The 17,242-nt window shown below is 47.0% G+C and overlaps 1 protein-coding gene across 1 annotated transcript in view; it reads left to right on the top strand.

Annotated features, from left to right (window-relative positions):
* MYLK (myosin light chain kinase) overlaps positions 1 to 17,242 on the top strand; it is a 129,977-nt gene that overhangs the window by 68,518 nt on the left and 44,217 nt on the right. The gene's annotated exons all lie outside the window — the stretch shown is intronic.

The following is a 17,242-nucleotide window of genomic DNA, read 5'->3' as shown; positions in this document are numbered from 1 at the left end:
GGGATTAAGACTGTGAGCCCCCAGCATGGGACAACCTGAACACCTTGTAACCTCCCCAGCGATTAGAACAGTGCTTTGCACATAGTAAGTGCTTAATAAATGCCATCATTATTATTAATAGTTGTATTAATAATACAATTTATTAAGTGCTGACAGTGCAGAGCACTGTACAAAGTGTTAGGAAAGAGTATAAAGGATGGGAATTGGAGACCAACACTGTGGCTGGGAGGAGGGCTCCCAATCTGTGAATAGAGGTGTGTGAGAGGGGCCTGGAGCGCCATGAGCAAGTGCACTGACACTCCTGAAACACTAAAAAACAGCATGAGTGTTGAGGACCCACACAACCCAATCCACCCAGTGAAAACAAAAGTCAGCAGGGAGCTGTGGCAGAGTTTCTCCTTGTGATTTAGAGTCCACAGTCCCTGGCCTTCCTGATGTTCTAGGTGAAACAGCATAGCCTAGTAGAAAGAGTGTGGGCCTGGGAGTCAGGAGGACCTGGGTCCTAATTCATTCATTCATTCAATTGTATTTATTGAGCACTTACTGTGTGAAGAGCACTGTACTAAGCGCTTGGTAAGTACAATTTGGCAGCAGATAGGGACAATCCCTACCCAACAACAGGCTCATAGTCTAGAAGGGGGAGACACACAACAAAACAAATTAGTAGACAAGTGTCAATACCATCAAAATAGATAAATAGAATTATAAGATATATACACATCATTAATAAAATAGAGTAATAAATATGTACAAATATACACAAGTTCTGTGGGGATGGGAAGGGGGCATGGTGGGGGGAGCGATGGGAAGGGGAGGAGGAGCAGAGGGTAAAGGGGGCTCAGTCTGGGAAAGCCTCCTGGAGGAGGTGAGCTCTCAGTAGGGCTTTGAAGGGAAGAAGAGAGCTAGCTTGGTGGATGTGTGGAGGGAGGGCACTCCAGGCCAGAGTTAAGATGTGGGCCAGGGGTAGGTGGGACAGGCAAGAACAAGGCCCACTGAGGAGGTTAGCAGCAGCAGAGGAGTGGAGTGTGCAGGCTGGGCTGTAGAAGGAGAGAAGGGGGGTAGGAGGAGGCAAGGTGATGGAGAGCTTTGAAGCCAATAGTGAGGAGTTTTTGCTTGATTCGAAGGTTGATAGGCAACCACTGGAGATTTTTGAGGAGGGGAGTGACATGTCCAAGAGTGTTTCTATACAAAGATAATCCGGGCAGCAGAGTGAAGTTAGACTGAAGCGGGGAGAGACAAGAGGATGGGAGATCAGAAAGGAGGCTGATGCATTTATCCAGTCGGGATAGGATGAGAGATTGTACCAACAAGGTGCAACAAGGTAGCGGTTTGGATGGAGAGGAGAGGGCGGATCTTGGCGACATTGTGAAGGTGAGACCGGCAGGTTTTGGTGACGGATTGGATATGTGGGGGTGAATGAGAGAGTGGAGTCAAGGATTCTTTCATTCATTCAATCATATTTATTGAGCACTTACTGTGTGCACAGCACTGTACTAAGCACTTGGGAAGTACAAATCGGCAACATATAGAGACGGTCCCTACCCAACAACGGGCAAAAAGGGGGAGACAGACTAAAAAACAAAACAAGTAGATAGGTGTCAATGCCATCAGAATAAATAGAATTATAGCTATATACACATCATTAATAAAATAAATATAGTAAATATGTTCAAATAAAATAGAGTAATAAATATGTACAAATATATACAAGTGCTGTGTATAGACTGTGAGCCCACTGTTGGGTAGGGACCATCTCTATCTGTTGCCAACTTGTACTTCCCAAGCACTTAGTACAGTGCTCTGCACACAGTAAGTGCTCAATAAATACGATTGAATGAATGAATGAATGAAAGTGCTGTAAGGAGGGGAAAGTGGTAGGGCAGAGGGAGGGAGAGGGCGATGGGGAGGGGAGGAAGAGGAGGAGAGGAAAAACGGGGGGGCTCAGTCAGTGAAGGCCTCCTGGAGGAGGTGAGCTCTCAGTAGGGCTTTGAAGGGAGGAAGAGAGCTAGTTTGGCAGATGTGTGAAGGGGAGGGCATTCCAGGCCAGAGGAAGGACATGGGCCAGAGGTCAACAGCGGGACAGGCAAGAACGAGACACAGGTCAGAGGAGTGGAGGGTGCGGGCTAGGCTGTAGAAGGAGAGAAGGGAGTTGAGGTAGGAGGGGCCAAGGTGATGGAGAGCCTTGAAGCTGAGAGTGAGAAGTTTTTGCTTGATTCAAAGGTTGACAGGCAACCACTGGAGATTTTTGAGGAGGGGAGTGACATGCCCAGATGACACCAAGGTTGCGGGCTTGTGAGATGGGAAGGATAGTAGTGTCATCCACAGTGATGGGGAAGGCAGGGAGAGGACAGGGCTTGGGAGGGAAGATAAGGAGCTCAGTCTTGGACATGTTGAGTTTTAGGTGGCGGGTGGACATCCAGGTGGAGATGTCCTGAAGGCAGGAGGAGATACGAGCCTGGAGGGAGGGAGAGAAAACAGGGGAGGAGATGTAGATTTGAATGTCATCTGTGTAGAGATGATAGTTGAAGCTGTGGGAGTGAATGAGTTTACCAAGGGAGTGAATATAGATGGAGAGCAGAAGGGGAACCCCTATAGTTAGGGGATGGAAGGGGGAGGAGGAGCCCATGAAGGAGACTGAGAATGTATGGCCAGAGAGATAAGAGGAGAACCAGTAGAGGACGGAGCTCTGCCACTTGTCTGCTGTGTAACCTTGGGCAAGTCACTCCACTTCTCTGTGCCTCAGTTCCCTCATCTGCCAAATGGGGTCATTGCCTGTTCTCCCTCCTACTGAGGCTCTGGGCCCCATATGGGACCTGATGATCCTGTATCTACTCCAGCACTTACAGGCAAGCAACATGGCCTAGGGGATAGACCATGGGCCTGGGAGTCACAAGGAACCTGGGTTTGAATCCCAGCTCTGCCACTTGTCTGCAGTGTAACCTTGGGCAAGTCACTTCACTTCCCTGTGCCTCAGTTATCTCATCTGTAAAATGGGGATTGAGACTGCGAGCTCCATGTGTCTAGTCTTATTTTGTTGTCTGTCTCCCCCCTTCTAGACTGTGAGCCCGTTGTTGGGTAGGGATTGTCTTTATTTGTTGCCAAATTGTACTTTCCAAGCACTTAGTACGGTGCTCTGCACACAGTAAGTGCTCAATAAATACAATTGAATGAATGAATGAATGACAGGGACTGTGTCCATCCTGATTAGCCTGTATCTACTGCAGCGCTTTAGTACAGTGCCTGGCATATAGTAAGTGCTAAATAAATGCCATAGTTATTATTATTATTATTGCTATTATCATTACAGTGTTTAGCATATAGTGAGTGCTTAACAAATACCACAGTTATTTATTATTTGGGAGGCCTCAGGATTCAGGGGCTCTTCTCATTCTTGCCAGGATGGTGAGAAGCAGGATGGGCTGGGGTCTCCTTACTAATGTGCCGGCCCTGCATGAGGGGTGCTGGGGGAGGGAAGGAAGCTGGTTTGCTCAGCCTCAAGGTGGAGAACAGACAGGGTGGAGAGGCTGCAGATACCAGATGCCTCGTTTGACTCTGGAGGGGAAGAGGGGCTAAGGAGGCAGAAAAACGGTTTTTACCCCCAGCCTGGCACATGCAGAGGATGTTGGGAGCAGGCAGGGACTTCCTCAGCTGTGGTGACAGGGGGCTGAGGGTATGCAGGGGCGTGGGGTCAGAAGGACCTGGGACCAGCTCCACCACACGTCAGCTGTGTGATCTTGAGCAAGTCACTTTGTAAAATTTGTAAAATGGAGATGAAAACTGTGAGCCCCATGTGGAGCTTGGACTGTGTTCAACCTGATTAGTTTGCATCTGCCCCAGCATATCTACCCCAGCATGTAGTATAGTGCCTGGCACATAGTGAGCTCTAACAAAAATATTACCAGGGGTTTTGCTCAGCGGGAAGTGAAGAGCCCAGCCCTGGTTTAGTCCATCAGCCCAAGGGAATGGATCAGGCACAACACTTTCAGCTCCAGCCCGGCCAACCCTGCCTTCATTTATAATTAGCACACCTCCTCCAAGAGGCTTTCCCTGGCTAAGCCCTCATTTCCTTTTCTCCCACTCCCTTCTCTGTCACCCTTACTCTGAGATCTGCCACCTTTATTCACCCCTCCCTCAGCCCCACAGCACTTATGTCCATATCCGTAAGTTATTTATTTATATTAACGTTTGCCTCCCCCTCTAGACCGTAAGCTTGTTGAGGTCAGAGAACATGTCTACCGACTCTGTATGGAGATGCATGGCCTAGTGGATAGAGAACAGGCCTGGGGCCAGAGCAAATCACTTCACTTCTCTGTGCCTCAGTTCCTTCATCTAATAATTATAATAATAATTATGGTATTTGTTAAGCGCTTACTATGTGCCAAGCACTGTACTAAGTGCTGGGGTAGATACAGCATATTAGGTTAGACACAGTTCTTGTCCCACGTGGGGTCCACAGTCTCCATCCCCATTTTACAGATGAGGTAACTGAGGCCCAGAGAAGTGATGTGACTTGGCCAACGTCACACAGCAGACAGGTGACGGAGCTGGAATTAGAACCCATGACCTCTGACTCCCAAGCCCAGGCTCTTTCCACTGAGCCATGCTGCTTCCTTTTTCATCTGTAAAAAGGAGACCAAGACTGTGAGCCTGATGTGGGATGGGGACTGGGTCCAACCAGATTTGTTTGTATCCCACCCACCCAGTGCTTAGTACAGTGCCTGGCACATAGTAAGTGCTTAACAAATATCGTGATTATCATTATTATTAATATACTCTCCCAAGCGCTTAGTACCGTGCTCTGCACACAGTTAAGTGCTCAGCAAATACGATTGATTGATTGAAGGGTCTGGAGAATGAGTCTTTCTAAGAGATGAGAGGTAATGGGGTTGGGGCACAGGAAGATGGTGGGTTTTGAGTCATCTGGCAAGGCAGAGGATGAAGAGGAGGAAACAGGAGAGTGGAGAGGAGGAGATAGAGAAGCAGTGTGGCCTAGTGGTTAGAGCCAGGGCCTGGAAGTGCAAGTACCTGGGTTCTAATCCCAGCTCAGCCACTTAGTCTGCTGTGTGACCTTGGGAAAGTCACTTCATTTCTCTGAGCCTCAGTTCCCTCATCTGTAAAATGGGGATTTAGACTGTGAGCCCCATGTAGAACATGGACTGTGCCCAACCTAATAATAATAATAATTATTATGGTACTTGTTAAGCACTTACTATGTGCCAAGCACTGTTCTAAGCACTGGACTAGGTACAAGTTATGCAGGTTGGACACAGTCTGTCCCACGGTCTTAATCCCCAGTTTACAGATGAGGTAACTGAGGCCCAGAGAAGTAAAGTGACTTGCCCAAGGTCCCACAGCAGACATGTAGCAGGGCTGAGATTAGAACCCATGTCCTTCTGACTCCCAGGACTCTGCACTATCCACTAAGCCACACTGCTTCCATCTACCCCATCACATAGGACAGTGCCTGGCACATAGTAATCACTTAACAAATACCATTAAAAAGAGAGAGAGAGAGAGAGAGAGAGAGAGAGAGAGAGAGAGAGAGTGTGTCTTTGGGAAATCCTTGCTGACCAAGTGGACAGTGAAATCATCAGGAGTTTGAAAGTAGAGAAGAATTAGAACTCCTAAAGAAATTGCTATTTGAATTTATGGGGCATCCACTTGGTACAGTGTGTTGAACAAAGTGCTTGGGAAGGACAGAATAAATACCAATGGTTTGATTGATTCGGAATAAAGAAGTGATATGTTCCTTGCTCCCAGGTTTCTAATGTGAGCAAAGTGCCTTCTGAGTGCAGAGTGATTTACTGAACACCTGTGTAGAGCACTGTACTGGGTCCTTAGTGAGTGTGGAGAACTGTACTGAGCACCTGCTGTGTATAGAGCATGGTACTGGATGTCTTCTCTATACAGAGTATTCCTAGAAGGCCACCTAGTAATTATCCAATAGTATTTATTAAGTACCTCCTGCATGCAAAGAACTGTACTAAGTACTTGATAGGTGCCACAGGAGCATGAAACACATTCTATAATATAATGGGAAGCACAGGCAGACAAAAAAAAAGCAACATGGCTGGAGGGAAAAAAACAGAGCTTGGGAGTCAAGAGATTTGAGATCTAATACCGGCTCCACCACTTGCCTGCTGAGTGATCTTGGGCCAGTCATTTCATTTACCTGTGCCTCAGTTTCTTCCCCTGTAAACTGGAGATCCTGACTTGGAGCTCCATGCCAGACAAGAACCATGTCTGACCTGATTATTTTGTATTTGTCCCAGTACTTGGCAAAATTAATCAATCAATCAATGGTATTTATTGAGCACTTATTAAGCACTTGGGAGCATACAAGCTGCCTGGCCTAGTGGAAAGAGCACAGGCCTCGGAGTCAGAGGACCATAGATTCTAATCCTGGTTCTGCCACATATCTGCTCTAGACTGTAAACTCATCTCTAGACTGTAAACTCGTTGTGGGCAGGGAATATTGTTATATTGCACTCTCCCAACCACTTAATACAGTGCTCTGCACACAGTAAGTGCTCAATAAATATGATTGAATGAATGAATGAACTGTGTGACCTCGAGCATGTCACTTCAATTTTCTGTGCCTTAGTTCCCTCATCTGCAAAATGGGGATTCAGTACCAGTTCCTCCTACTTAGGGTTTGAGCCCCATGTGGGACCTGATTATCTTGTATGTACCCCAGTGCTTAGAACAGTGCTTGGCACATAGTAAGTGCTTCACAAATACCATAGTTATTATAATAATAAAATAGAATTGATAGACACACGCCCTGCCCAGATGGAGCTTACATTCTAGAGGAACAGTGCTTGGTATATAGTAAAAGCTTAACAAATACCATGATTACTATTATTGTTATTAAAAAATATGTACAAGTAGTGGGAGCCAGAGGAAGAACAAGGATACCAAAGTAAATACACAAACATCAGGATGGAACAGCTGAATAAATAATGCAGCATATAAGGAATGTACCTCTAGGTACCCAAAGCCTGAGAGTATGAAGAAAATATGCAACTGTCCAGGGTGGTGATTGCGTGGCCTAGTGGAAAGAGTATGGCTCTGCCAATTGTTCTGCCAACTGCTTGCTGTGTGACCTTGGGCAAGTCACTTAACTTCTCTGTAACAGTTTCCTCAACTGTAAAATGGAGATTCAATACTTTTACTCCCTCTGACTTATGACTACTGTCCCCCATATGGGACAGAGAAGCAGCATGGCTTAGTGGGTAGAGCACAGGCCCGGGAGTCAGAAGGACCTGGGTTCTAATTCTGGTTCTTCCACATATCTGCTGTGTGACCTTGGGAAAGTCACTTTCCCCTCTCCCACCTCCTACTCCTTGCTCATGCTGTTCTTCCAGCCTGGAAACCTCTCCCCTACAAGCAGCATGGCCTAGTGGCTAAAGCATGGATTTAGGAGTCAGAAGGACTTGGGTTCTAATCCCTGCTCTGCCACTTGTCTGCTATGTGACCTTAGGCAAGTCACTTCACTTCTCCGTACCTCGGTTCCCTCATTTGTAAAATGGGGATTAAGACTGTGAGTCCCATGCAGGACAGAGATTGTGTCCAACTTAATTAGCTTGTATCTACTCCAGCACTTAAAACAGTGCTTAACACATAGAGAAGCAGCGTGGCTTAGCAGAAAGAGCACTGGCTTGGGAGTCAGCCTTTGTGGGTTCTAATCCTGGCTCCGCCACTTAGCTGTGTAACTTTGGGCAAGTCATCTAACTTTTCTGGGCCTCAATTACCTCATCTGTAAAATGGGGATTAAGACTGTGAGCCCCACATGGGACAACCTTGTATCTACCCCAGGGCTAGAACAGTGCTCGGCACATAGTAAGTGCTTAACAAATACTATAATTATTATTATTTATTATTAAGCGCTAACAAATACCATCTTTATTATTAAATTAGTACAGTTCTTGGCACATAGTAAGTGCCTCACAAATACCACAGTTATTTTTTTATGGTATTCGTGAAGCACTTCATTCATTCATGTCAAGCACTGTATGTGTGTAATGGCATTTATTAAGTGCTTACTATGTGCAGAGCACTGTTCTAAGCACTGGGGAGGTTACAAGGTGATCAGGTTGTCCCATGTGGGGCTCACAGTCTTAATCCCCAGTTGACAGATGAGGTAACTGAGGCACAGAGAAGTTAAGTGACTTGCCCAAAGTCACACAGCTGACAATTGGCAGAGCCGGGATTCAAACCCATGACCTCTGACTCCGAAGCCCAGGCTCTTTCCACTGAGCCATGCTGCTTCTCTAGCAGAGGTCTTCTCTACAGAGGTCACTGTAGTAACCTCTGAGGTAGGTACCAGTTAATCAGTTTGGAGACAGTTCCTGTCCCATGCGGGGCTCAAGGTCCAAGCAGGAAGGAGCACAGGTATTGAATCTCCATTTGGTGGTTGATGAAACTGAGGCACAGAGAAGTAAAGTGACTTGTCCAGGATCACATAGCAGGCAAGGGGTGGAGCTGGGATTAAAACCCGGGTCATCTGACTCCTAGGTCTGGATTTTATCCACTCATTCATTCATTCAATCATATTTATTGAGCGCTTACCATGTGCAGAGCACTGTACTAAGTGCTTGGAAAGTACAATTAGGCAACAGAGACAGTCCCTACATAACAACGGGCTCACAGTCTAGAAGTGGGGAGACAGACAAGAAAACAAAGCAGAACAAGTAGACAGGCATCAATAGTATCAATATAAATAAATGGAATTATAGATATATGCACATCATTAATAAAATAAATAGAATACTAAATATGTACATATATACATATGTGCTGCGGGGCAGGGATGGGGTAGAGCAGAGGGAGGGAAACGGGGCAATGGGGAGGGGAGGAGGAGCAGAGGAAAAGGGGGGCTCAGTATAGGAAGGTCTCCTGGAGGAGGTGAGCTTTCAGGAAGGCTTTGAAGGGGGGAAGTGTGCTAGTTTGGCGGATATTAGGAGGGAGAGCATTCCAGGCCAGAGGTAGGACGTGGGCCAGAGGTCAACAGTGGGACAGGAAAGAACAAAGTACAGTCCCTCGTCCCCCTCTCCATCCCCCCCATCTTACCTCCTTCCCTTCCCCACAGCACTTGTATATATGTATATATGTTTGTACATATTTATTACTATATTTATTTATTTATTTATTTATTTTACTTGTACATATCTATTCTATTTATTTTATTTTGTTAGTATGCTTGGTTTTGTTCTCTGTCTCCCCCTTTTAGACTGTGAGCCCAATGTTGGGTAGGGACTGTCTCTATATGTTGCCAATTTGTACTTCCCAAGCGCTTAGTACAGTGCTCTGCACATAGTAAGCGCTCAATAAATACGATTGATGATGATGATGATGATGAAAAGTTTAGCGGCAGAGGAGTGGAGTGTGCGAGCTGGGCTGTAGAAAGGAGAAAGGAGGTGAAGTAGGAGGGAGCAAGGTGATAGAGAGCTTTGAATCCAATAGTGAGGAGTTTTTGCTTGATATGAAGGTTGATAGCCATTGGAGATTTTTGAGAAGTGGGGTGACATGCCCAGGGCATTTCTGTAGAATAATAATAATATTATTATTATAGAAAAATAATCTGGGCAGCAGAATGAAGTACAGACTGAAATGGAGAGAGATAGGAGGTTGGGAGATCAAAAAGGTGCTGATGCAGTAATCCTGTCGGGATATGATGAGTGATTGTACTAACAAGGTAGCAGTTTGGATGGAGAGAAAAGGGCGGATCTTGGCGATTTTGTGAAGGGCCACGAGGCCTTGCTACTAACTAACTGTAAAGTGGTAAGAGCTTGGGCCAGGAAGGAGGCTGTTTGGGGAATAAGGGATGGATCCAGGAGATGTTGTTGAGGAAGAGCTGGAAGGATCTGGTAATTGACTGAATGTGACAGTGGAAAGATGAGAATTTGAGGGGGGCACCAAGTTTGTAGGGTTTCTGGGATAGGGAGGATGGGGGTGCTGTTGACAGAGATGGGACTGCCCCTCCCCATGTGTCCAACTCGGGAGTGGGGAGGTGTGTCCAGTGTGTGTATGCGTGTCCCATCTCCCCAGCACTCCTCCATAGAGGAGCAGTATGACGGAGTAGATAGAGCCCGGGCCTGGAAGTCAGAAGGTCATGGGTTCTAATCCCAGCTCTGCCACATGTCTGCTGTGTGACCCTGGGCAAGTCACTTCAGTATTCTGAGTCTCAGTTACCTCATTTGTAAAATGGGGATTGAGACTGCAGGCCCCACGTGGGACAGGGATTGGGTCCAACCCAATTTGCTTGTACCCGCCCTGACACATAATAAGTGCTTAACAAATACCACAATTATAATTATTGTGGAGGCCTTCCCAGACTGAGCCCCCTTTTTCCTCTCCTCCTCCCCATCCCCCCGCCCTACCTCCTTCCTCTCCCCACAGCACTTGTATATATTTGTACAGATTTATTGCTCTATTTCTTTTACTTATGCATATTTACTACTCTATTTTATTAATGATGTGCTTATAGCTATAATTATATTTATTCTCACGGTTGTGACACCTGTCTACATGTTTTGTTTTGTTGTCTGTCTTCCCCTTCTAGACTGTGAGCCCGTTGTTGGGTAGGGACTGTCTCTATATGTTGCCGACTTGTACTTCCCAAGCACTTAGTACAGTGCTGTTCACACAGTAAGCTCTCAATAAATATGACTGAATGAATATTATTATTATTATCAGATTGACAGCCCCCACGGGCAGAGACAATGTCTCCTCTTCCCTCTGTCCTCCTCCAGCACCCAGCAGAGAGAGAGAGAGAGAGAGAGAGAGAGAGAGAGAGAGAGAGAGAGAGAGAGAAAGTGTGTGTGTGTGCGCGCGTCCCTTCTCTTCATCAGACTGGTAGCCCCTTTAGGGCAGGGACTGTAACTCCTTCTCCCTCTATTCACCCCAGTGCCCACAGGAGAGAGAGACAGAGAAAGAGAGAAGCAGCATGGCTCGGTGGAAAGAGCACAGGATTGGGAGCCAGAGGTTATGGGTTCTAATCCCGACTCTCACACTTGTCAGCTATGTGACTTTGGGCAAGTCACTTAACTTCTCTGCGACTCAATTACCTCATCTGTAAAATGGGGATTAAGACTCTGAGCCCCATGTGGCACAACCTGATCACCTTTTATTCCCCCTGAGAGTTTAGAACAGTGCTTTGCACATAGTGAGCGCTTAACAAATGCCATCATCATCAGAGACAGAGACAGAGAGAGTGTGTGTGTGAGTGTGTGTGGTCTCCCCCTCTAGACTGTGAGTTTGATGTGGGCAGGGAATTGTCTGTTGTCATATAATACTCTCCCAAGCACTTAGTACAGTGCTATGCACACAGTAAGCGCTCAGTTAATCTGATTGAATGAATGAATGTCTCCCCCTTCTAGACTGTGAGCCCACTGTAGGGTAGGGACCGTCTCTATATGTTGCCAACTTGTACTTCCCAAGTGCTTAGTACAGTGCTCTGCACACAGTAAGCGCTCAATAAATACGATTGATTGATGGATTGAATGAATGTGTGAGTATCCCATCTCCCTATCAGTCTGGCAGCCTCTTGAGGGCAGGGACCATGTCCCCTCCTCCCACTGCCCTCCCTCTGTGCCCAGGGGAGAGAGAGAGTGGTCCTGTCTTCCCCATCAGACTAGCAGCCCCTTGAAGACAGGGCCCATGTCCCTTGCAACCTCTGCCCTGCCCCATCCCCTAGCCCAGGTTCTGCCCACAGTGTCTGCCCAGCCGATCTGGCCCACATGGAGAGAGAGGCTGTCAGTGGGGGGACATTCGGTCCCACGGCCCAAGCCCGAGTTCCCTTTCCTTTAGTGTCTGTCTGGGGCAAGCAGGCAGTGGCTCCCAGAGGGTGAAGGTTCCAGAGACCAGGTTATCTTTAGCCAAATTCCTAAAAAGGCAATGGTCCCCATGCCACCCGCTGGACCGCTCCTCTCTCCCAGACTGTCCACTTTTCTGGCCACGGTCCAGTTCTGTACCACAAGGATAGTCCATTCTGTTCCATAGGGATGGTCCAGTTTTAGTCATTCATTCATATATACTGAGCACTTACCGTGTGCAAAGCACTGTACTAACCACTTTGGAAAGTACAATACAACAATAATCAGTGACATTCCGTGCCCACAATGAGCTCTGAGCTCTATAGTGTAGGATGGTCCAGTTCTAAACCCCTAGGACAGTCCAGTTCTAGACCATGGGGGTGATCTAGTTCTATTCAGTGGGAAATGTTGAGCTCTTTACTGGGGGACAGTCCAGTTCTGGGACCACTTGGAGGGTCTGGTTCTATACCCTGGGGACAGTCCACTTCTATACTGCGGGACTATCTGGTTAATAAGATAGAGTTATGGGTCAGGAATGTGCCAGCTAATTCTGTTGTATTGCCCTCTTCCAAGTGCTTAGTACTGTGCTCTGCACATAGAAGCTCTCAATAAATACAACTGACTTGTTGAATGATTTATAGGGATGGCCCAATTCTATACCATGGGGATAATCTGGCTCTATACCTCAGGGGCAGTCTGATAACACGACGATAGTCAGGTTCTATATTGCAGGGACAGTCCAGTTCTCTACCATGGAGATGATCCAGTTCTATGCTGTGGGGACAGTCAAGGTCTAACAATAAAAATAATAATAATAATAATTGTGGTTTTTGTTAAGCACATACTATGTGTCAGGCATTGTACTAAGCCCTGAGGTGGATACAAGCAAATCTGGTTGGATACAGTCCCTGTCCCACATGGGGCTTACAGTCTTAATCCCCATTTTACAGTTGAGGCAACTGAGGCCCAGAGAAGTGAAGTGACTTGCCCAAGGTCACATAGCAGGCAAATGCCGGAGCTGGGATTAGAACCCAGGTTCTTCTGACTCCCAGGCCTGTGTTCTATACACTAGGCTATGCTATCTCTATAGGTGATGGTCTGCTTCTATATCTTGGGGATGATCCAGTTCTATCCCACGTGGACAATCTGGTTAATCCCATGGGGCCAATCTGGTGTCCAGCTGGTGTCCAGCTGGTCTGGCCCCATCAGATACAGACCAAGACCAGACGTCTTTGTGTCTGGTGCTCTTAAGGGTGGCGCCCAGCCACCCCCGACTGCTCTTGTGGCTGAGTCACACGGTTCAGAAGCGGTGCCTGTGTTCCCAGAGGACCTCAATTAATCAGTCACATTTATTGAGCACTTACTATGTGCAGAGCACTGTACTAAGCGCTTGGAAGAGTACTGGAAGGGAAATATACAGAATCTGGAGCCAGGAGGTCAGGGCTTCACCTTGAGACAGGTGTCCACCCCAGGACAGGGCTCGACCAGGGGACTGGGCTTCCACCTTGGGACAGGTGTACAGCTTGGGACAGGGCTCCTCCTCAGAACAGGCACCCACCAAGGGACAGACCTCTACCTCAAGACAGGTGTCCACCTTGAGGACAGTTGTTCCCCTCAGAACAGCCCTCCACCTTGGGATAGGGGTCAACCACAGGACAGATGTCCACCAAGAGAGAGGCCTCAACTTCAGGACAGGCATCCACCTCGGAACAGGCACCCACCTCCTGACAGATGCCCACCTGCAGTCAGCCATTCCCCTCAGGATGGGTGTCTAAGTTAGGATAGGGCTTTACTTTGGGACAGGGCTCGACCAGAGGACAGGGTGTCTACCTCAGGTCAGAGCCCAACCGCCCTCCTTCCCCTCCCCACAGCGCCTGTGTATATGTTTGTACAGATTTATCACTCTATTTATTTTACTTGTACATATTTACTATTCTAGTTATTCTATTTATTTTGTTAATGATGTGCATTTAGCTTTAATTCTATTTGTTCTGACGACTTGACACCTGCCTACATGCTTTGTTTTATTGTCTGTCTCCCCCTTCAAGACTGTGAACCAGTTGTTGGGTAGGGACTGTCTCTATATGTTGCCAACTTGTACTTCCAAAGTGCTTCGTACAGTGCTCTGCACACAGTAAGCACTTAATAAATGCGATTGAATGAATGAATGAATGAACCTCAAGACAGGCCTTCACCTTTGGATAGGCCTTCACCTTGGGACAGGATGCATCTCAAGACAGGTGTCCACCTGGGGCAGGCTCTTGGTTTGGGCGAAGACAGGGAAATTCCACCAAGTGGCAGATGTTTTGTCATCTTGCTGCACTGAGAAGCAGTGTGGCGTAGTGGAAAGAGCATGGGCTTGGGAGTCAAAGGTCGTGGGTTCTAATCCCAGCTCCACCACTTGTCACCTGTGTGATTTTGGGCAAGTCACTTCACTTCTGTGGGCCTCAGTTACCTCATCTGGAAAATGGGGATTAAGACTGTGAGCTCCACTTGGGACAATCTGATTTCCTTGTATCTACCCCAGCACCTAGAACAGTGCTTGGCACATAGTAAGCACTTAACAAAAACCATCGTCATCATTATTATTATTGTTATGTCCATTGCAGCACTGTGCCCTCAACTGGTGCTCAGTATGTTGCTCTGAGCTAGGCAGGTGCCCAGTTCAGTGCTCTGAGCATGGCAGGTACCCAGCTGAGCTATCGGAGCATGGCAGGTGGGCAGTACAGTGCTCTGCGCACTGTAAGCACAAATAATAATGCTCTGCCCATATTAGATGCTGAGAATGGTATCTCCCTCCAGGGATGGAGGGGAGAATTGGGGTGTTGGATGGTCCTTGCTGGGTCACTGGGGGACAGTCAGCGATGGAGTGGGGAGAGTCAGGGGCATTGGACAGTCCATCCTGGGTCTCTGGGGTGAACCAGGGATGGAGAGGGGAAAGTCAGGCATGTTGGATGGCCTGTGCTAGGCCACTAGTGGAGAGTTCAGAGGTGTTCATTCATTCATTCAATCGTATTTATTGAGCGCTTACTGTGTGCAGAGCACTGTACTAAGCGCTTGGGAAGTACAAGTTGGCAACATATAGAGACAGTCCCTACCCAACAGCAGGCTCACAGTCTAGAAGGGGGAGACAGACAACAGAACAAAACATATTAACAAAATAAAATAAGTAGAATAAATATGTACAAATAAAATAAATAAATAGAGTGATAAATATGTACAAACATATATACAGGTGCTGTGGGGAGGGGAAGGAGGTAAGGTGGAGGGGATGGGGATGGGGAGGAGGTGTTGAATTTTTAACATGAGGGTGGGTGACCAGGAAGACTCATTGTACCTGCCAGTGTCCTGGTGCAGTGGTGGCTGTTTCCTGGGCTATACAGGTCAGGGATGACTTTGGAGCCTGGTTGGTTTGTCTCCCTACTGGCAGAGTATTGCCTTAGTGGCTAGAGCCCGGGCCTGCGAGTCAAAAGGACCTGGGTTCTAATCCTGGCTCTGCCATGTGAACTGTGTGATCTTGGCCAAGTCACTTCACTTCTCTGGGCCTAAATTACTTCATCTGTAAAATGGGGATTAAGACTATGAGCCCCCGGTGGGACAGAGACTGTGTCCAACCTGATTAACTTGTATCTACCCCGGTGCTTAGAACAGTACTGGGTACATGGTAAGCATTTAACAAGTACCATTATTATTATTATTGTTATTATTATTATGGCAGCCACTGCACTTTGTTGGGAGTATTGTTACCTAGAGGAAGAGCACAGGCTTGGGGGTCAGAGGACCTGGGTTCTAATCTTGGCTTTGCAACTTGTCTGCTGTGTGACCTTGAGCAAGTCACTTCACTTCTAGTGAGAAGCAGCATGACTTAGTGGAAAGATCACAGGCTTGGGAGTCAGAGGTCATGGGTTCTAATACCGGCTCCACCTCTTGTCAGTTGTGTGACTTTGGGCAAGTCACTTAACTTCTCTATGCCTCAGTTACCTCAACTGTAAAATGGGGATTAAGACTGTGAGCCCCACGTGGGACAACCTGATTACAGTGCATCTACCCCAGCGCTTAGAACAGTGCTTGGAACATAGTAAGTGCTTAACAAATACCATTATTATTATTATTTTTATTCTCTGTGCCTTAGTTCTCTTATCTGTAAAACAGGGATTAAGACTCTGAGCCCCATGTGGGACATGGACTGTGTCCAACCTGATTATCACATATCTACCCCAGCATTTAGTACAGTGTCTGACACATAGTAGGTACTTCTCACATTCTTACTGTGTCTCTATCTCACCTACCTTGCTGCCGACCCCTCACCAATGTCCTGCCTCTGGCCTGTAATACCCTGCCTCCTCAAAGCAGACACTCCCCCTGCCTTCAAAGCCTTATTGAAGGCACATCTCCACCAAGAGGCCTTCCCAGACTAAGCCCCCCATGTTTCCCCTTCTCCCACTCCATTCTGTGGTCACCCTGACTTGCTCCCTTTGTTCTTCCCCCTTCCAGCCCCATAGCACTAATGTACATATCTAATTTATTTATTTGTATTGTTGTCTGCCTCTCCCACTCCAAACTGTAAGCTCATTATGGGCAGGGAATGTGTCTGTTTATTGTTATATTGTACCCTCCTATTGTTGTATTGTACTCTCCCAAGTGCTTAGTACAGTGATCTGCACAGAGTAAGTGCTCAATGAATACGATTGTTTGAATGAATGAATGAATGAATGAAGTGCTTAAAAAATACTATTTTTAAAAAAGGCAGGAGACTTGGGTTCTAATAGTCCACCACTTACCTACTGGGTAACCTTGGGCAAATCACTTAACTTCTTTGTACCTGTTCTCCCTGAAAATGATAACAATAATAATAATAATAATAATAACAATATAATTGTGATATTTGTTAAGTGCTTTCTAAGTGCCGAGTATTGTACTAAGCGCTGGGGTAGATGTAAGTTAATCAGGTTGGGTGCAGCAGTTCCTGTCCCACATGGGGCTTACAGTCTAAGGGAGAGGGAGAACCGAAATTGAATGTTCATTTTACAGATGAGCACTTAGAGAGCTCCAGCACTTAGAACAATGCTTGGCACATAGGAAGTGCTTAACAAATACTATAATTATTATTAGATGAGGAAACTGAGGTCCAGAGAAGTGAAGTGACTTGCCCAAGGTTGTAGAGCGGGCAAGTGGCAGAACTGGGATTAGAACCCAGGTCCTCTGATTCCCAGGCCTGGGCCCTTTGCACTAAGCCCTGCTGCTTCTCCAGCTAAGACAGTGAGCCCCAGGTGGAACAGGAACTGTGACTGATCTACCTGAGTGCTTAACACAGTGTTTGGCACCACAGTTGTCAATCAGGAGTTGGAAGGATTAGCACCGACAGGAACCTGGTGCTTGGGTTGGGCAGGGGGTCTGCCTCAGTCCACCAGAGCCCCGGTGCAGTC

This window comes from Tachyglossus aculeatus, chromosome 1, assembly GCF_015852505.1.
Source record: "Tachyglossus aculeatus isolate mTacAcu1 chromosome 1, mTacAcu1.pri, whole genome shotgun sequence".
NCBI classification, from domain to species: Eukaryota; Metazoa; Chordata; class Mammalia; order Monotremata; family Tachyglossidae; genus Tachyglossus; species Tachyglossus aculeatus.
The sequence above is the reverse complement of the archived record's forward strand: the minus strand, read 5'-3'. Positions and strand labels throughout refer to the sequence as shown.